Consider the following 21,336-nt stretch of genomic DNA (forward strand, 5'->3'; position numbering starts at 1 on the left):
GGTGTCTGGTCTATGAGAGGTGCTCAGGAAGTCATTTGTCGGGTGGATGAGTGGGTGAGTGTTCCCGGGTCTGGAATGCCCTCTTCTACCCTGTCCTCTAATAAGGCCATTCCTGGGTCCCCTCCTCACGAGGCCTTCCCCCAGGCAGGGCTTTCTGTTGGTTGCTCTTACTCGGCGTCCCGTGGCTGCAGGTGGCCCGGCCGTTTGCCCTACTCTCTGGGGGAGACCAGGGCTAAAACTTTTATTAGACTTTTTTTTTTTTTAAAGATTTTATTTATTTATTTGACAGAGACAGACACAGCGAGAGAGGGAACACAAGCAGGGGGAGTGGGAGAGGGAGAAGCAGGCTTTCCGCAGAGCAGGGAGCCTGATGCGGGGCTCGATCCCAGGACCCTGGAATCATGACCTGAGCTGAACGCAGACTGAGAACGCTTAACGACTGAGCCACCCAGGCGCCCCAGATTTTTTTTTTTTTAAATTTAAAGGAGAGAGAGAGAGCATGAGCGGGGCGGGGAGGGGCAGAGGGAGAGGGAGAAGCAGACTCCCCACTGAGCAGAGAGCCCAGGGTGGGGCTCGATCCCTGGACCCTGGGATCAGGACCTGAGCCAAAGGCAGATGCTTCACCCGACGGAGCCACCCAGGCGTCCCCAAAGAGTACGGTGCACGGTTGGGAGGAGCCGCGGAGGACAAGGGGCAGCGTGCTCCGGGTAGGGTGGCTTCCCCAGGAAGCAGCCGCAGGCCGTAGGGGGTGACCAGCTGGCTGTTTGGGAAGACTCCTTCCCGCTGTCTTCTCTGGGGAGGACACGTTTTTGAAACACGTCCTGTGCTGGGGAGGGAGGTGATATTTGGCCCCCCTCCCCCCAGACTGTTGATGAAGTGTGCTCAAGCTAGAAACCCACAGCTGTGTTTTAGCACCGCTCTCCCCCCCTGCACCCCGCCCCGTCCCACTGGGGGCTCCCCTCCCTGCCGCCTCCTCTCTCCCCCGTCCTCCCCCTGCCGGCTGGTGACTCACTCCGCCCTCGTCCAACAGCAACAGGCTCCCTCTCTCTGAGAAGGGCCGTTTTCCTCCGTGCCACGAGCTTCCCTCCTGATTTATGTCTTTTCATTTGGGCTAATGCTTTCCACATTTAGGTCTGAAGATCAGTGCGTGGCTCGTTGCTGCAACCGCCGAAACCCCAGTGCCCAGCTTGGGTCTGGCACCGAGAGGGCAGGCAGCTGGCCAGACAGCCTCCAGCCGGCCAGGACCCCCTCTGCTCCCCTGCCAGCCTCCCTGCCTCCGAGGGGGAGGCAGAGGGAGGGAGCAGCCTCCACTCCAGGCTTGCCTGGGACGCGTTCTCGTGCCTGGTTTTCCCCGTGGAGGGCACACATCTTGGGGGTGTGTAGAGACATAATTGCTCCGAGCCTGGTCGCTTAACACTGAAGAAGCCACGGCGTTCGGAAGTGAGAGGCCCGAGTCATCGGGTGTGGAAAAACGTTATCTTTGTGGTTTTAAAAGCCATCGCATGACACTGTGTGTGTGTGTGTGGTTTCTTCTTCCTCTTTTTAGAACAATAATATTACCTTTGTTGCTATGGTGTTGTGTGGGGGTGGTTAATTGGACCCAGACCTGATGCAGGCTGCTGTCTGGTGTCCATAGTGATTATCAGACGGCAGCTGTGGGATTTCTTTTATTTTCTTCCCTGGATTGAGGGCTGGCGGGGGGAGCATTGGGCGTGGCTGTGGGCACCCGGCCCTATCGGGGTCCCCAGGATATGGCAGCACCCTGGTTGGAAGTGGGACCCCGGAGCCTGGACGGAGGCAGGGGGAGGACACCCCTGGTTGGTCATTTCCAAGGCTGGAGCGCAGCCCCGATCTGCCGAGGACCTGGAGTTTGGGCATCTCCTCGGAGGGAACGGAGGTGCCTTTACTGTGGGCCCCCTCACCGGGCAGGTGTAGAAGGGTGTGTCGGGAGTGCATTTTAAACTTTCTGTGGCGTCTACACGCTGGAAGCGTACCTTCCCTTGTGAATTTGATGCTTACTGAATATAGATCAGGTTTGCTCTTTGAAAGGGACTAGAGAATCTGAGACTCCTTCCCACACCTGACCTCTACCTGTCGCTTCTCTTCCCCAGAGGCAAACACCTTACCGGTTTCCTGCGGGTCCTTCTAGAAACCGTGCAGGCATCTACAAACACATGTACTAGCCTGTGCTTTCCCCCACGCAGGTGCTAGGCACCCCCCCCGCCCCGTACTTGGCACCTTGCTGTTCTTGCTGTGGGTTTTAAAACCGATAACCTTCTGTCTTGGAGTTCAGCCAGTAGAAAGGATCCCCGTTCTCTTTCATGCCTTCCTGAACTTGTTCCACTGACGGGCATGTGGATTGCTTCTAGGCTTTTCCTATTACCTTTACCGGCTGCGGATTGCCTTGGTGTGTCCATCATGCTACGTGTGGGTGAGTATCTCTGAAGGATGAATTCCTGAGGTTGAAAGGCTGGAACAAAGAGGATAAGCATCTGTAATTTTTTTTTTTTAAAGATTTATTTATTAGAGAGAATCAGAGAGTAGGGGGAGGGGCAGAGGGAGAGGGAGAGAGAATCCCAAGCAGACTCCCCGCTGAATGGGGAGCCTGATGTGGGGCTTGATCCTATGACCCTGAGATCATGACCTGAGCCGAAATCAAGAGTCAGCTGCTTAACCGACTGTACCACCTAGGTGCCTCAGTGTCTGTAATTTTGATGGAAAGTGCCAGATTGCCTCCAATGGGGCAGCTCTGGCTTACATCCCCCTCCCCCCACCCACCCACCAGCAATGTCTAGGAGTACCCATGTCCCACAGCCTTGCCAGCCCAGGTGTTTTCAAATTTTAAAGATTCTGTGCAGAGGAATTTTGTGTCTTTGCTTTCCGTCGATTCCTCTCCCCGTCTGTCCCCCGCGCGTTCGCTCTGGCGGGCATGTGAGTGGATGGGGTTCTCCAGCCTCCCAAGGGCACAGGGAGCAGACCCTCTGCTCTGCAGAGCCTTCTGAGCAGTGGTCTAGCACCTCTCCAGGCTGGAGGCTTGCTTTACAAGTTCTCGGGTCTCCAGGGAGGCCTGCCTTCCACATCTGAATTCTCTGCTCTTTTTTTTTTTTTTTTTAAGATTTTATTTATTTGACAGAGAGAGACACAGCAAGAGAGGGAACACAAGCAGGGAGAGTGGGAGAGGGAGAAGCAGGCTTCCCGCTGAGCAGGGAGCCCGATGCGGGGCTCGATCCCAGGACCTGGGATCACGACCTGAGCCGAAGGCAGACGCTTAACCATCTGAGCCACCCAGGCGCCCCTGAATTCTCTGCTCTTGATAGCATCACGAGAATCCGTTTTGAGCTGCTCCCCTTGTCTCCCCGGTTTCTTCCTCTCTAATCTCCATGTTCCCCCACCTCACCCCTGCATGAGGCCGTTGCCTCACCCTGCTATTTCTGCTTCCTACTTTCCAAAGATAGAGTCTTTGCAATGGGCAGGCAGACCCTGGCTGGGCCAGAAATCTCTAGATACTGTGTCTTAAGACACATGCTCAAGAGGGAATTCCGGGGTAGAACGGGGTGTGCTGGCTGCATTTTTCTCCCTCTGAGTTTTTCTAGGCAGGGGTGAAGGTGGAGCCAAGCATGTTTGGAGAGATGGTCCAAGCCAGCACAGTCCGGTAGAACTTTCTATAGTGATGGAAATGTTCTGTGTTTGTGCAAACAAGGACTGTAGCCACTAACAGGGCATTTGAGATATGGCAAGTGTCACTGAGGACCTGGGTCTTCAGTTTTATTTTTATTTTTTTAAAGATTTTGTTTATTTATTTGAGAGAGAGAGAGAGCATGAGCAGGGAGAAGGAGCAGAGGCAGAGAGAGAAGCAGGCTCCCCGCTGAGCATGGAGCCCGACATGGGACTCGATCCCAGGACCCTGGGATCATGACCTGAGCTGAAGGCAGACGCTGAACCGACTGCGCCACCCAGGTGTCTCCGGAAATGAGCCTTTTAAAGCTAAGGTTAAGGTGTCAGGGGCTGGTTCCTTCTGGAGGCTCTGGGAGTCTTTCCTTTTCCGTATTCTAGAGGCTCCTTCCTTGGCTCACATAGTGTTGCCTTTTCTCCTTGACTCTGACCTCACATGGTGTTTTCCCTTTTTGCTGTTCCTGTCTCCCTCTTAGAAAGACCCTTGTGATTGTATTTGGGGCCCACCCGCACAACCCAGCATGACCTCCCCGTCTCAAAATCCTTGGCTTCATCACACCCGCCAAGTCCCTTTGGTCATAGGAGGTTTCTACTTGCGGGCTGCCGGGATCAGGATGCACTTGTGTTGGGGGGACCATCTTCAGTCTGTCACAGGCACTCACTTTTCAGGACTCAAAAGAGCAAGTTTGTGTGGAGGAGGGGGTATTCCCTGAGTCGGTCACCTCCCAGACGTTCTGAACCGGGAGGAAAGGGCAGAGCTCATGCAACCGTGTTGTAGGTATGAGGTTCTAAAAAGCAGTGGGTCTCGAATTTGGTGGGTCCCCGGGTCACCTGGGAAACGTGGGAAAAGGACAGAGGCCCAAACCCTGTCCCACCTCCACGAGCCTGGCCCCGTGTGTGCTTACGAACTTTCCAGGCGGCTCTGATCCTTGGTGAAGTCTGGAAACCGTGGCTTTTAGGAGGAATCCCAGGGATTACCTGTGTGCCTGCCTGTGGGAGGTAGAACCTCTTGTCGTCTGTAAGCAGCCCGAGCAAGGCTGCAGACAGGAAGTGCAGGAGAAGACCAGAGTAGGGGCCGCCGTCTGGATGAGGAGGCATTTGAGAAGGCAAGAGAAGGTGTGGCTTCAAGAAACAGAGACAGGGCTCCAAACGGAGGGAAGGGCCTTACCAGCGGCACTGAGGTAGGAACAAGGAGGCCACCTTTGGGGACACGGAGGCCATTTGGGGCCAGAAGGGGCAGGGGCAGGGGCGGGGAATTGATTGGACAAGGGGAATCCTCAGAAGGTGAGCCTGCTGGTGTTTGCGGGCTTGACGGGAGGGCAGAGGCAGGGCTCGTTTGTGGGCCCGTCAGGGGTGGAGTGGATGAAGGCCCAGCCTGGGTGGTGGCAGGAAAGATAAAGACGTGATAATTGCGAGATGGAGTGTTCAAGGAGGGCCTCCCTGAGGAGGTGACGTTTAAGCCAATGTCTAGACCTGCCATGGGAAGAGCTGCGGGGGAAGGCATGGGTGATGGCCAGGGCCAAGGCCACAAGGGAGGGCCGGACCTGCCCTATCCAAGGAGCCGATAGATCAGCACGGTCTGTGGAGCTTTCTGCAGAGATGGGAATGGAATTGGACGTTTTATTTTCGTTTTAGCCGATTTAAATTTAACTTTCAATAGCCACATGAAGCTGGTGCCTTCTGTGCCAAACAGCACGGAGCTAAAGGTCTGTGTGGATGGTGCAAATCAGGTAAGGCGAGGGAGAGACAAGGTAGACTTTCTTGCTCCGTGAATTAGGCTCAGTAGTCTGGATTTCTCTTTTCTAACGTAGTGCAAAGCCTTTGGGTGGTTTTACCGAAAGGTTGACATAAGGTGATTAATGTTGTATAAGTTCACTCCGGCTGCCACTTTGTAGAGTGAATTGTAGAGGGTAAGGGTGGACCAGGAGACCAGTGAGGTCCTTGTAATGAGACCGGGAGAGCTGCTGGTACCTGGGAACAGGGTGGCGGCCGCGGAGACAGCCATGGATGGATTCCGGAAAACTTCTGGAGGTAGATCCAACAGGAGTGGACAGGGAGGGGATGGGGAAGATGGCAGAAGTAAAAATATTTTTTTTTAAAGATTTTATATTTATTTATGTATTTGAGAGAGAGAACGAGCAGGGGGAGAGGGACAAGCAGGCTCCCCGCTGAGCACGGAGCCCCACGCTGGGCTCGATCCCAGGACCCCGGGATCATGACTTGAGCTGAAGGCAGGTGCTTAACTGCCTGTGCCCCCCCCAGGCGTCCCAAGATGGGAGAATTTGATGATCCTCGACTTTGGGCTTAAGGAGCAGGACGGATCCTCCAAAAGGAGGCATGGAGAGCAGGTTTTGTGTTAGTTTGCTTTGTCTTTGGAAGTGAGGAATTGGTTGTTTTGGGGGGTTTGTTAGAGATTTCTCCTGAGGATCCCTGGAGAGACAGCAAGTAGCCAGGGGGGCATGGGGAAAGGTCGGGGCTAGAGATAAGAATTTAGGGTCATCTGGGAATTGAGGGTGTGTAATGCTGTGGGACAGGGTCAGGCCACTGAAGAGAGTGAGTATATAGAGAAGAGAGGAAAGGGCAGGAGCTTGCTGCCCCATTTAAGATTGAGCATAGGCGGAAGATCCAGAAAGATGACTTGAGTGAAGTGAGATGCCATGGAAGCCAAGACAAGTCATGGTTTCCAGAAGGAGGAAATGCGGTACACTGCTGATTGGCCGAAGACTCGAGAATATTCCAAGGTAAACAGCATGACGGTCCTGTGTGGCATTGGGAGAGCAGGCTCAGTGGAGTGAGTAGGAGAGCGTAGGAGCTAAGAAAGTGGAGCTCACGACCACGAGTAACTCTTCTGGTGAAAATATTTGCTGTGACGAGAAGCAGAGGAATCGGCAGGGCTTGGGGGAGTGGGGTCAAAGGATATATTTCTCTCTCTCTCTCTTTTTAAAGCTAGGTGTTAACGTGCTGCGAGGTAGGAAGCAGGTCGTTTGCCTTTGCTAGGAGGAGGGCCTTTCAGTCACCGTGGTGGGAGAGAAGGCTTTGAACATGGGCACTGCAGTGTGGAGGATGGAATTTGGGCCGTGGGTTGGTGAACAATTACTGTCAGGTCGCTCCTGACTTTCTCAGTGATGTGTGAGGCAAGACCATTATCTGAGTTGTTCTGAAGTTGGAAAACAGTCCATGGGGTAACTTTAGCAGAATTGCTACATGGCTTGAGCTGTGCTTCTCGAAACGGGAGTGTGCGAATGAATCACCCAGGGATTTGTTACGATGCGGATTCGGATTTCTGATGAGCTCCCAGGTCGTGTTGGTGTTGCTGTCCTTGGAACCCGCTTTGAGTAGCAAGACTCCACAGCGCTAATGTGTCCAAGAGATGCCTAGATTATTAGCCCATGGAGCTTAACGCTTAGGGCACAGTAGCAAGTGTTGAGTCCCTAGTTGAGCTTCCTGGCCGTCCATTTAAAGCAGGTCTTCTCAATGTTAGAATGATCTGGGGAATTAAAAAAACAAAAAAACCCCAAAAAACAGGGCCTGGGTATTTTGATTTTGATTGAGCTTCTGAATTAAGTGGTGTCGTGTAGATTCCCAGGGCACCCTGTTTTTTTTTTTTTAAAGATTTTATTTATTTATTTGACAGAGAGACAGCTAGAGAGGGAACACAAGCAGGGGGAGTGGGAGAGGGAGAAGCAGGCTTCCTGCGGTGCAGGGAGCCCGATGCAGGGCTCGATCCCAGGACCCTGGGATCATGACCTGAGCCGAAGGCAGACGCTGAACGACTGAGCCACCCAGGCGCCCCAGGGCACCCTGTTTTTTAAAAGCTCCCTGGTGATTCTAATGTTGATCTGGGCTTGAGCAACACTGATCTAATATAGCAGGTCAAGGGGATGACCATGGGAGTAGGTGGCCATGGAGGGGGTGGAGGTAGGGATGCCTCTAGGATGTGTAGGCTCTTGTCCATATAAACAATTTGAGTCGGCCCAAGTCAGCACGCCAAGGGTATCTGATCTTCCATAGTCCTAACATTACCATGTTAGTCAGCAAGAGCAATGTGCTCACCAGGCTCGCCTTCTGGAATCTTCATAGGATCCTGGGCTGCCTCTTCAGGACATCTGGTCTACCTTATGTATGGGCTTCATTGGTTGGGGGACCCATTTGGGCCTGGGGAGGGAGTTGCTCAGATGGTCCTGCCAGTCCCTACTGGTCCTAGGCCCCTCAGACAGTTTCAGAGAAGGCACTCAAACTGAGGCATCCTCTTGAGCCATGCAACCCGGTCAAGAGCAAAGCTGGTTGAAAAACTGAGAGCCCAACTTGTACGATGAATCGTCTCATCCAGTTGCCCAAAGTGATGACAGGAATCATGATAGAAGCCAGGGACGAGTGCATCTCTTCCTGTGGCAAAGAACTCATGCCTCCCCAGCCAGCAAGGGCCCGAGGTGTGCCAACAGCCACGTGATCAAACTTGGAAGCGGATTCTCTGCCAGTTGAGCCTTGGGGTGACTGTAGTCGCGGTGGGCACCGTGATTGTGGCCTCGTGAGAAACCCCGAGTGAGGCCCAGGGTTTGGGCCAACTGGGCCCAGGTCTCTGACCCCCCAGAAACCAAGATGGTAAATGTTTGTTGTTTGAAGCCATTTTTGGACGAGTCTGTTATGCAGCTGTAGATAACTAACAGAAGGGGCCCAGGCCACGTCTCCAGAAGGCTCCATCCCTTGGCTTTACATTCCTCTCTGCTGGCTCCATTTTCTACCTTCGCAACCTCCTCGGAAGGATTCTACACTCTTGGTGATTCTTTTTTTTTTTTTTTTAAAGATTTTATTTATTTGAGAGAGAGAATGAGAGAGAGAGAGAACATGAGAGGGGGGAGGGTCAGAGGGAGAAGCAGACTCCCTGCCGAGCAGGGAGCCCGATGCGGGACTCGATCCTGGGACTCCAGGATCATGATCTGAGCCGAAGGCAGTCGCTTAACCAACTGAGCCACCCAGGCGCCCCCACTCTTGGTGATTCTTAAAAAGAATAAAAATAAGAAAGAAGAAGAAAGAAATCCAGCGAGTGGGCAGCTTTCGAACGGAGGATGGGGTGGCGTGGTGGGGAGGTGGCGTGTGGGCTGACAAAGGAACGAGTGGGAACCAGAGGAAAGCCAGGAGCTGGTTGCTTTCAGAGGAAAGAGAAGGCAAATCTATCCAAAACGATCATTGGCAGGATGTGGAAGTCATGAGATCCTTGGTGTGAGCCTCGGTGGGATTTGGGAACCTGGCTCTAGCTCTGAGCCAGGGAGGGAATCCAAATGGTTGGCATCACAGAAATCAATGGAAAAGCCTCGGGGCGTGAAGGCCAAGGCTTTGAGGAGACCAGGGGGAATGAGGGCTAAGTGGAGGCCCATGCGGAGCGGAGTTCCAGGTTTTTCCCGCATGCCCGCATCCGAGCAGAGACGTAAGGTGGGAACACGCAAGCAGAGAGAGACCATTCTTTTGAGCAGTCTGGTGGCGAGATGTCGATCATGTGTGCTCGTAGGAGACAGGGTTGCTGGCCGGGCTAGACCGACGATGAAGATCTCGATTCAAATATCTGCCAAACCTGCGTAATTCCAGCCAGTCTTTTAACCAGAAATTTCCGTGGCCTCCTTCCGGGCCTTTAGAACTCTCAACAAGGAGGTGAATAGATGGATCTCAGCCCCCTCCTCACTAGCCAGCCCTAGTAAGCTAAGAGTATTCTTTAGGCCCGGCAGGAGACAAGAGAAAAGCCTTGGTCCCTCGCTGTCCCCGTCATTGTGCTTCTCGATATGAAATGGAGGTGGACAGTCTCCAGTGAGTCTGGGACGAAGTGAGCGAATCATGCTCTCAGAGCCTTGAGCTGCGCCCCGTGCCTCCTCGAGCGCCGCCGTATTCTCTGTAGCCTCTTCCTCCACTCCCTCGGACTCTGGGACCAGAAGGCCTGGCCCACTTTAGGCAAATGCCCGCTTCCTTTCTGCTTGGGGTCTGGGCCACCTGATCACCCTGTCCTCCCATTAGGTCCATTCTGTGCAGTGAGCTCAGGTAATGTCTGAGCCCAAAAGTCACTGCAGGGCAGCGTGGGAGAGGGGGCATCGTAAAGGGCAGCCCTACCCGCCTGGGGCAGAGGGGGAGTTGTGGTTTTCGTGCCCGCCGAGGAAGCCCCTCCTGCTTTCATGGCCAGGGTGAGAGTGGGGGGTCCCCGTGCGTCTCTCTTCTCTGGGTCCCTTCTCCTTCCCGCAGCTCTGGCTGTCCGCCCCCCCCTCCCCGGAGGAGCTCCCCGGGGAGGAGAGGGGGGCACTGTGAGCATCCTGATACAGGGGATGGGGACACCCCAGTGTCTCACGGGCAGAAGGAAGTGGGTTCCAACGCACATCTTTACCCAGCCTTCCTTCCCGACCCTGGTGAGGGCTGACGTTGCCCGATGTGGGCCTGCTGGGCCCGCCTGCAAAGGCCTGGAGCCCGTGTGAGTTTTTACAGTTCTGAGGTCATGGGTTTGCAAAAACTTGCAAAACAGAGCAGCCCGGAAGGGGAGGGAGCCCATGGAGCTCAGGGGAGGCCATGGCTTGGCGTTTGCACCTGGGCCCCTTGAGATCTTTGTACTAGCTTCGCCTGCCTCACACGCCCAGCCCAGCGCGTTCTGGGTGTCCCAGGGAGTGCGGCCTGTGGAAGGTCGAGACCCGGCAGGGACGCTCCCGAGTGTGTGAGTGCCCTGAGATGGGAGAGTGTTCCCTCTGCTCTGCTCTGCTCTCCTCCCATTCTGTGCAGGAAGCATTTACTGAGCAGCTCCTGGGCAAGATGCAGAGATGACAGTGGGTGGTCCTCGGCGTCGGCTTCCAGTCCTTGGGGGGGTAGGGGGAGGCCAGCTGTAAGCAGGCCTCTGCAGTAAACATGTGCAGAACATCACAGGGGCTCAGAACAGGGCGAAGAGGACCTCACTGTGAAAGGAGGTGCAGGATTCCCAGAGGCCAGGGAAGGAAGGGCAACTCAGGCCCAGGGATCAGCATAAGCAAAGGCACAGAGGTTCTGAGGGGGGGTGCCAGGCCCAGGGACCAGCATAAGCAAAGGCACAGAGGTTCCACGGGGGCGCTCGGGAATCTGATGAGGGAACGTGCTTTAGTAGTGTTTGTTTTGTTTCGGTTTAGAAGGTGTTTGGTCTGGCCTGGCGGAGGGATGGGAGAGCGAGTCATGTGGCCTTTCAGAGCCAGATACTGTGGCAGGGAAGGGGATGTACTAAGTGGCTAGTTTGTGGGCCCTCGCCCTGGGTCTGGGGGTGGGTTGTGTTGCCCACCCCTGAGAATGGAGAGGTGTGGCTCCCCATGGGAAAAATGGGGTGTTCGCCCCGAAAGAAGGAAACCGGGGGATAGAGAGTCAACACACGTTCACCACTGGTTCCCCAGGACGTTAAAGAGCCTGGAAGGACTTGTGGGTTTTATTCTGTGTACCACGCAGGGCCTGCCAGAGGTGGTTTTGAGTCGATGGACATTGTCCTGGCAAACGGAAGAGGGACGGTGGGGGGAGAAAGTTCGGAGAGATCTTAGTGGTGGAATAGACAAGACTTGGGAAGTCCCTTCCTTGCCCTTCTCCCAGATGTGATAGTTTCCTTCTTTTTACTTCCTCTACTCGCCAGCCCTTCACGACACCTGGGGGCTGGGAAGTGAGCTGGAAACGAAACCCCAGGGACTGCTTCTTAAGGACTTGGTTCCAAGCGAGGGTTAAAATAAACAAGCTGTATGAAACTCATGGTCTTTTGAGACCACATCGGAAGTGATGGAGTGTGGGGAATTTGATCAATGGAAACACTGAAGAGGTCTGATTTGGGGTTTGGGCTTCTGGGGGGCTAGGAATCGATCCATCCATCCATACCTATGTATACATAGATGGGAGGGGGTGGTTTGGGAATGGAATTTGGTTTTGGACCTGTTGCATTTGAGACATCAGTGGCCTGTGTCTTGGAGGATGAATGTGGTTTATCCTGTGAATTGGGGCCTGGGACAGGATTGGGGAGTGATCCACAAGGATGCAGATGAGGGACTGCAAGAGGCTGATCTTGGAGTCACTGCCTTAAGGTTGGTGCTTAGCTGCCCACGGACCAGGGTCCATGTTCTCCTTGGTGTCGTGGACCACCTTCTAAACCTAGAGAGAAAGCCAACAAAGAGTGGTCCCGTATTTGCAGGCTGGGGTGATGAGCTCCCATGCCCATCATTTTGTGGGTTAAGGATGTGTTCCCGTTCTCTGCAGAGGCAGAGCGTAGAGCGATGTGGCCACAAGCCAGTGGATGCCTGTAGCCACCAGGAAATCTGGAAGAGGCAAGGAATGATTATCCCCTAGGACCTGCAGAGTGAGTGCAGGGCTTTGACTCTGCGAAACTGATTTCTGATTTCTGGCTTCCAGAACTGTAAGAGAAAAGAACAAACAAATAAAGAACAACGTGTGTAGGTTGAAGCAACCAAGGTTGTGGTTATTCGTTACAGCAGCTGAAGGAGACGAATACGTGAGCATATGTCAAAGACAGCCTGCCAACACTTGGGTGTCATGATGCCCCTTGGGAAAAGAGTTTCCCTGGTCAAGTAACTTTGAACCTCGAACACACGAACATTGATTCATTCTTGCAACACGTTTTTGTTGAGCACGTGTTGCAGGGATATTGATAACAAAGGCCCCAGCCCTCACTGCTTAGATTCTCCGGGGGAGACTGGGTGACTCAGTTGGTGAAGTGTCTGCCTTTGGCTCAGGTCACGATCCTGGAGTCCCGGGATCGAGCCCCACGTTGGGTTCTCTGCTTAGCGGCGAGTCTGCTGCTCCCTCTGCCCCTGCCCCTCCCCTGCTCCGGCTCTCTCTCTCACACTCTCTCTTTCTCTCTCTCAAATAAATAAAATCTTAAAAAAAAAAAAAAGAACAATATTGTCCCGGGAAAAGCAGACAGTAAACTAACTATATGATGTGATACGGAGCTAGTGAGATCCTATTTTCCTCCCACAGAGCATAGGGCTGCTGGAGGTGCTATTTTTGATGGGGTTGACGGGGAGGGTCTGTGGTCGCTAATATTTAAACAGACCCGGATAAAATGAAGGCACAAGCCTGTGGGTATACCTGAGGAATGAATGTTCCAGGGGGAGGGAAAGTCTGCGTACGTGGGCCAAGAGGTGGGCACGTGCTTGGCCCCTCCACTTTGTCTGGAATAGAGGGAAGGAGAGATGGGGCGGCTGTTCAGGCCACTGTGGACATGGGCTTTTCCTCTGCAGAAGATGGGGATCCCCTGGAGAGATTTGAAACCGGTTGTGATTTTTTTTTTTTTCTAATTGAGATGAAATTCAACCCAACATAAAATGAGCCATTTAAAAGCGTATAATTCACTGGCATTTAGCACATTTGCGATAAACATTTTCATCGCCCCCGAAGGAGACCTCCTCGTACCCGTGAAATAGCCCCTGCCCACCCCCTGGTGATCGCCAGTCTGCTCTCGGTCTCTGCGGATTATCTGTTGTGACATGATTGTGGAGAGTTGCTCTGGCTCCTGGATGGGGAGGTGGTGGCCGCCATAGAAACCAGGAGACCAGGTAGGTTCTTGCTGTGACCAAAGGTGGAGGTAATGGAGAAAGATGGCGAGTAAGGATTTGGATTCAGGATGCGTTGCATCATTGCATTAGGCCTCTGAGAAGACTTGGCTTCATGCCCATTTGACGGTGGAGCCCCTTCCCACCCCCTTTTAAGGAGTGTTCCAGAATACATGACGATGATGGAGCAGGAAGAATATTTGTTTCAGAATTCCGGAGAACCGAGTGCTGAGGTCCCCACCTCCTGCTCCTGACCTCAAGTCCTTTCACTTCTGGGCGCCCCGCATCCTCATTCCAAACCTGGGGATGTCCATTTAGCTTCGAGATTCCACAATTCCGTGACTTGGGGCCTGAGGGGATATCGCTGTCATTTGTGAAAAATGCTCCCGCATCCGGGGAAAGCGGGCATCCTCTTCGTGGCAGCCCACCTGGGTTTCTCCCCAACCCCCCAGGCTCCGAAAGCCAGGGGCAGGAGGCTGTCTACAGGGCTCGCATGATCTAGATGGGACGTGGACTTAGTTTTTAGGCAAACTGAGTTTCCACAAAAGTTAGGTGACTTGAGAGAGTCAGGTGTCGGAAGCCTGCATCATTGCCCCCCTCCGAGACTTTCAGCGTCTCTGTCGGTTGGGAGGTGTGTTGCCAGAGATCTGTTCTTAAGAATCTGGAAGTTTGAGCAAGGTTGACTTTCGTGTATGAACGGGAGCGAACTCAAGGTGATCCCCATCACAGCACGCCCCTCCCTGCATTGCACTGTGTGTGTGCTTCCCTCCATGCTGAAAACTCAAAAGCCTTTGTTTTAATATGCATGGGATTGAAAACAAATGAAATAGGCACCCAAGGGCTGAGCACTCGGGGCAGCCCTCAGGAGGACAAAACTGATACCTGGGGATGGCTTCTTAGGGACTTGGTTCAAACCAGGGGTTAAAATTAACAGCCCTATGAAAGTCATGGTCTTTGGGGCACCTGGGTGGCTCAGTCAGTAAAGCATCTGCCTTCAGCTCAGGTCATGATCCTGGGGTCCTGGGATCGGGCCCCACATCGGGCTCCCTGCTTGGTGGGAAGCCTGCTTCTCCCTCTCCCTCTGCTGCTCCCCCTGCTCGTGTTCCCTCTCTCAAATAAATAAATAAAATCTTTAAAAAAAAAAAGAAAGTCATGATCTTTAAAAACTTTTTTCCCCTCTTCTCTTTCCATAAACCCACGGGAGCTCTTTCTTTTGGTGTTCAGGCATGAACTGTTGTACTTCCCCTGAGCTGGCAGCTTTTCTAAAGGACACCGAGGACCATTTAGCCAAATGCATCCCCCTCTTGGACTGGTTGCAAAGGTCTGCCAAATTTGGGGCCCACCTCGTGTGCTGGAAGATTGGACTAAAGAGGCCCCGGCTTCTCCCAGACTTATTTTTTTTTAAGATTTATCTCCTTTTCCCCCCTTTTATTGAAGTATAATTGACATACAATGTGACGGCAGTTTTGGGTGTAAAACATAGTGATTTGACAACTCTATACGTTATGTTGCGCTCACCCCAAGCATGGCTACCCCCCCGCGCCGCCCCCGCCCCCCACCCCCGGTCAGCACTGTTAGAACACATCAACCGTATTCCCGGTACTGTTCCTTTCATCCCCGCATCCCCGGGACTTGTTCACTCCGCAGCTGGAAGGCTAGACCTCCCACTGCCCTTCACCTTACTTTTCCTGCTCTGTTTTCACTTAATTTGCCAGCCTGGGTGTCCGATCTGGGAAGGTGTAGTTCAGGGACTGTGACTGATTGTGTTCTCCAGTCCTGATGGTCCCTTCCCAGAGAAGCTTCGTTTTGGGTTCCCTGCGTCCTGCCAGCCAGTCCCTGCTCTGGTACGGGATGTCCCTTCTCTGGGTTTGGTGCCTCGCACCCCCCCTCACCCGCCCCCCCCACATGGGAAGAAGCCGCTGCACAAGGAGGGCATGGCGGCTTGCCCTGTGTGATTAAGGATGATTGATTTCTGGGGCGCCTGGGTGGCTCAGTCGGTTAAGCGACTGCCTTCGGCTCAGGTCATGATCCTGGAGTCCCGGGATCGAGTCCCGCATCGGGCTCCCTGCTCAGCGGGGAGTCTGCTTCTCCCTCTGACCCTCCTCCCTCTCATGCTCTCTGTCTCTCATTCTCTCTCTTGCAAATAAATAAAATCTTAAAAAAAAAAAAAAAAAAAAAGGATGATTGATTTCTCCAGCGGAGACCCTGGCACGGGAGGGTTTACCGTGAGTCCGTTGGGATCACAGGCTGAACTTGTAAAACGGTGCTGTGCAAACTGGTGCCGCGTGGAGCCTCCCTCTCGCCGGGCATGCCCATGTCCTGGGATGCAGCCAATGTCCGAGGCACCTGATGCCTTCTTCCTTCCTTCCACATGATTCAGCGAAGCTTTGTTGAATGTCTTCATTGTGCAAGGCGGGTCTGGGGGGCTGTGGGCAGTGTAGACACCCAGCGTGGACACTTGGCCGTCTGCGTCCCCGGAGCTTACAAGCTCGCTGCCCAGCTGGGACAGACACGGGCCACGTTCCAGCACAATCCGTGGTGGTGATGAGGGCCCCTGAAATAGCATCCTGGTCCGGTTCCTCATCAGCACTCCTGTCCTCGGGCAGAGGGCTGCCTGCTGAGCAGACATGGGGCGGTCTGTGTGCCCAGCCCTCCCGGAGACGCCTGCCAAGCTCACTCTGCCGCCTGTGCGGGTGGGACATCCCTCTACTCTGGACTCTCCTTCTCCGATGGATTTTCCCTTTTGGGTTTTCCCTGCGCACACCCGAACCTCGTGACTGACTCTCGAGAAACTAAGTGGGAACTGCGGCTTTTCTGTTTGCCGAGACGGGGAAAAAACTGTTTCGTGTAACCACTGGGTTTTACGGGCCCTTCGCAGGGTACCTGCCGGTGCGCCGTGGAGGGCCTTTGTTGGACCGATAGCGTCAGCCAGTAGCTTCTGAGCCAATTACGGGTTTCCAGGGTGGTGTGCTGGATCCTGCAGCGTCTAGGCCTGCTCCTCGTGCTGGGAACTTCTTGGCGTCCATGTCATGCCCCTTACTGCCCTGTCCCCTTTTCTCTGTTGTGGTCACTCAGCTGGGCCATGATGCGTTCCCCGGAACAAGCAGCTACGCAGCATCTTCCAAAGGCTGCTTCTCACCCTCTCTGGACGTGTGTGTGACGGGACCCAGCTCATCCTCCCACACCACAGGATCTCCCAGGATCACTCCTTCCGCATGCCACCCCTTCAGGATCTCTCAACGAGCTCGGGTCTGAAATCAGCAATTCTTGTTGATTTCAACCGCTTAAGGCAACTCCAACGTATCCCTTTGCCCGTCCGGTTCCGTTCCCTGCCCTCGGCTTTCACTCACAGTCTGTGACCAGCCTCCCTGTTGGTGGAGGGGGCCCCCCCCGGGACGAACCCAGCTCCCTTTCGATGGTTTGGTCAGCAGGGACCGTGCCAGGTATGATGAATGCTGTGCAGAAACGAAGCAGACGCGCTCGCGGCTCCCAGAGCCTCAGAGGGACCCCCGCAGACCCCGTTTATCTCCCAGATGCGATCAGCACCGGAGCGCGCGAACATTCTAGGCCGATTAGCTAATGACTTTGGACTGGGCGAGTGCGAGTGCCAAAAATGTGACTCACCCAGCTGCAGGTACGGACGGCAGTGGGCATGCTCCGTTGCCATGGGAACGGGAGCACGGATTCATGTCAAAGCAGAAGGAATTCACTTCCACTCCTCTGGGACGAGGATGTTTCTGCTCTCCCCCAGGCTGCGGTGTGCTCTCCGCCCCCCCAATCCGCTGTCGCTCCCTCCTGGTGGGCGTCCTGGCCCCCCTCGCTGTCCTGTAGGTGCAGCCACCCTCCACCCAGTCACACCTCCGAAGCCTCCTCGGAAGTCCCAGTGACCGAGCTGTGTGGGAGGAGAAGCAGAAATCTGAATGCTTTCTTGGGGCGCGGCCGTGTGACAAGGTGACAAGAGCTGGGCTTTATAGTTGGACAGATTTGGCTCGAGTTTCTGCTGTCACTCAGGAGCTCTGTAACCTGGGGAAAATATTTTTCCTCCTCTTCAGTGTCCTCAGAGTTAAACTGGGGCCGGCCCTACTTCACCGGGCTGCACAAGGACGAGAGGAAAGCGTGTCCCAGTGCCTGGCATATCACTCAATGAGCAATCCCTCTCACCTTCCATCTGGAGGTGAGCCACCTTTGGGTCACACACACCTTTGTCCTGTGAAAGACCCCTTTGGATTTATGGTGGCAGAGCTGGTCTCGGGATGAATGGTCTTGCAGAGAAAGTGCCCAATGGGAGAGAGAGAATTCCCTAAATGGAATGGGGCGCTGTCGAGCAGGGTAGAGGACATTGGGTAGCTTTAGCAACAGATGTCAGTCGCAAGGCTCTTGGACAAAGCTCACTTTGGGCTTCTTTCCTGAAAATGAGAGATTTGAACTACATGATCTCAGTGGAGTTCGCTCCTTCCTTCCTTCTTTCCTTCCTTCCTTCCTTCCTTCCTTCCTTCTCTCCTTCCTTCCTTCCTCCCTCCCTCTCTCTCTCTTTCTCTTTTTTTAAGATTTATTTTTAGAGAGAAAGAGAGAGCACAAGCTGGAGGCAGAGGGAGAGAGAATCTCAAGCAGATTCCCCGCTGAGCACAGGGCCCAATGCGGGGCTCGATCTCACGACCCCAACATCATGGCCTGAGCCGAAACCAAGAGTCGGATGCTCAACTGACTGAGCCAGCCAGGCGCCCCGACCCTGTGGTTTCTCCTAGGACTGCTCTGATAACTGTTGGCATCTTTTTCCAAAGGAAGGAAATATGAATGAGCATAATTAGGCTTCTTAGTCTCTTCCATTCTCCCCCTAAAACCTCCTGCTCCCTAGTCTGTGTAATTAATAACCGATGTTTTCTAAAATCCACTTAATTTTTAGTAGAATTTGTTCACAGAAAATGACAGAGATTGTAACAAATGTATCTGCCATTTATTTATGTATTTCTTTTTTATTATGTATCTTTAAATAGGCTCCACACCCAGCATAGGGCTTGAACTCATGACCCTGAGATCAGGAGTCACATGCTCTACCGACTAAGCCAGCCAGGTGCCCCCCATGCATATATATATATATTTTAAAAGATTTATTTATTTATTTGAGAGAGAGAGAGAAGAGAGAGCATGAGTAGGAGGAGGGACAGAGGGAGAGAGAGAATCCCAAGCAGGCTGCACGGTCAGCGCAGAGCCTGATGTGGGGCTCGATCTCACAACCGTGAGATCACGACCTGAGCTGAAACCAAGAGTCGGACCTCAACCAACTGAGCCACCCAGGCACGCCACCCCCTCCTCCCCGCATCTTTTTAAATTCATTTTCCTGAGCTATAATTTGCTGTAAAGTAAAATTCATTCGTTTCATGTGTGCAGGTCAGTGACTTGACCAATGTAAACACCCACATAACCACTACTCTCATCAAAGCATAGGGCATGTTTCCAGAATGTTCTCCCTTGCCCATTTGCAATCAGTTTCTCTCCTGTCCTCCCTCATCTCCTCAGGTCACCTCGGATTTCTATCCTGTAGATCAGTTTTGCCCTATTCCAGGATTTCATACAAGCGGATCATGCGTTCTGGAATCTGGCCTCTTCTTTTTTTTTTAAGATTTTATTTATTTATTTGAGAGAGAGAATGAGATAGAGAGCATGAGAGCGGGCAGGGTCAGAGAGAGAAGCAGACTCCCCGCTGAGCAGGGAGCCCGACGCGGGACTCGATCCCGGGACTCCAGGATCATGACCTGAGCCGAAGGCAGTCGCTTAACCAACTGAGCCACCCAGGCGCCCTGGAATCTGGCCTCTTCTGCACAGGGTAATATCTTGAGATTTACCCGTATTGTCGTATCAATGGTTCATTCCTTTTGATTGCCTGGTAGAATTCCATTAGTCGAATATGCCATAATTTGCTTCTCCATTTGTCAACTGATGGGCACTTGGGGCATTTCCAGCGTTGAGCGGTTATGGATAATTCTGCCGTGAACATTTTTGTACGAGTGTTTCAGACGGTTTTCATCCCTCCTGCGTGAATACCTAGGCGTGAAGTTGCTGGATCACGGGGTGAGCGTATGTGTGATTTTCTAAGATGTGGCGAAACTATGACTTCCATGCCTTGTGCTTTTTAGGTCTTATTTAAGAAAAACGTTTCATGTGCCGAAGTCCTCAAGTGGTCTAAACTGTTTTCTGCAAATTTTAAAGTTTTGTGTTTGACGTTGAGATCTTTGATCTATCTGTCATTTCTTTCTCCCACTTGCTCTAAGGTAGGGACACATTTGCACTGATGACCCTGCGATCAGGAGTCCCATATGATATGGACTGAGCCAGCCAGGCACCCCATACTGTTATTTCTCATCTCCTCCCCAACTCCCTGTCCACTCCCCAACTCCCAATCGTACACATTGCCTTTTGTACTTCTTCTTAAAGGAGATTAGACCTGGCCCTTCTACCGCCACTCTGCCCCACCCCCTGTCCCCATGTGCACACGTAACCTTTTTCCTTACCCCCAAATGGTGATACCATGATGTTTGGTTATATCAGAGTCTGCTGTTTACATTAGTATGCCTGCAGAGATTAATTAGAGCTGAACTCCTTCTCGGTGTCTGCTTTGATGGGACACTTTTTTATTTTCCCTAGTTAATCAAAGAAATTCAAATAAATAAAATAAAAAACAATCATCTTTTTATTGGCTTGGTGTTCTCGGTCTCTTGGACCAGTTCTTCCCCCAGATTCTTCACCAGACCTGTAAAGTTCCCCGAATACTGTCAACACCATTGGAGGAAATCTAGTAGGTCTGCCTGGTCACCAGGGATAGGTGATGAGTCTGTTTGCTCTGGTTTTGGTCTGTGGCTCTTCAGGTCGATGTCCCCTGCCGTTTATTTATGTATTTCTTTTTTATTAAATTCTGGGCTGTTCCTTCAACATCATCCCATTACTTCTCTTTGCTTCTCTTCTGCTTTCGGGGTCTCCGTTTTCCTCTTTCTGGGTTTTCTCCCTTGGTCTCCTCCAGTAGCTTGCTGGAAGAGAAGTGGGTCTGATCTTCAACCCACAGTATGTAAACACTTGCTTAACTTGCCCTATTTTCAGAATGACTTGTCACCCTGTCCTGTAGGTGTCCCCAAGTCTGGGAGCTCTGAGCTCATTTCCCTTGAGAATCTTGACATTTCCTGCCCTGGGCAGTCTGGGGAGTCACTGGCGACCAAGAGTGGGGAGGGATCTAGGGAGCTCTGTCCCTCTACCTCCTTTTAATACTTCCACCTCATCGATACCTTGTGCCCGTGAGTCTTCCTGGGCCTTTCTGAGGTTCTGCATTATAAATTGGTTTGTTTCTTGTTGATGCCTCCCTCCCAAGGGAATAAAGTTTTCGGTTTTCTCCTCTAGGCTAAGTCATGACCGTTTATCTGCTTGTATTCCATTGTCCAAAATGTTGTAGCTGTGTGTCACTGATGGTCAACTCTTACTTCCTTTTTTTTCTCTCGGTGGCTTTGTCCCTTTTCTTTTTTCCCATTTTTAGTGGGATTTCAGGAAACCGTGGGGGATAAACTGCCTGTTTTTGTCCGCCATGTTAACCATATGTTTTGTATTTTGTGATCGTTGCTAATATTTAAGAATACTGTTTGTTTTTATGAATAGATCTTCAGTGGTCTTACTAGTTCAGAGAGTTTTTAGAATTTCTTAGACTTTCGTGGTAGACAATGAAATGGTATGAGGGTGTCAGTAGTTTCTTAACTTGGCAACCCTTACATTTTTTTCTCTCTTTTTATTGCCTTACTGTGTTATGGGATCTTCAGTAAAGTGTCGAAAAGAAGCAGTGGTGGTAAGTAGCCTTGTCTTGCTCCTGACTTTAAAGGAAAAGCTCCCAGTGTGTAAGATTAAGCATGAGATTTATTCTAATTTTGGATAGTTAAAATTTATCAGACAGGGGCGCCTGGGTGGCTCAGTCGTTAAGCGTCTGCCTTCGGCTCAGGTCGTGGTCCCAGGGTCCTGGGATCGAGCCCCACATCGGGCTCCCTGCTCAGCAGGAAGCCTGCTTCTCCCTCTCCCACTCCCCCTGCTTGTGTTCCCTCTCTTGCTGTGTCTGTCTCTGTCAAATAAATAAATAAAATCTTTAAAAAAAAAA

General features: G+C 52.5%; 1 protein-coding gene and 1 non-coding gene across 2 annotated transcripts in view; one reads left to right on the forward strand and one right to left on the reverse strand.

Annotated features, from left to right (window-relative positions):
- The window catches only part of GAS7 (growth arrest specific 7), a 188,603-nt gene that overhangs the window by 56,542 nt on the left and 110,725 nt on the right, over positions 1–21,336 (forward strand). The gene's annotated exons all lie outside the window — the stretch shown is intronic.
- On the reverse strand, positions 18,212–18,284 carry TRNAR-CCU (transfer RNA arginine (anticodon CCU)). The gene has a single exon. It is a non-coding gene; the product is annotated as a tRNA-Arg (tRNA).

Source organism: Leptonychotes weddellii, chromosome 15, assembly GCF_054177405.1.
Source record: "Leptonychotes weddellii isolate Sample4059 chromosome 15, ASM5417740v2, whole genome shotgun sequence".
In the NCBI taxonomy this organism is placed as follows: Eukaryota; Metazoa; Chordata; class Mammalia; order Carnivora; family Phocidae; genus Leptonychotes; species Leptonychotes weddellii.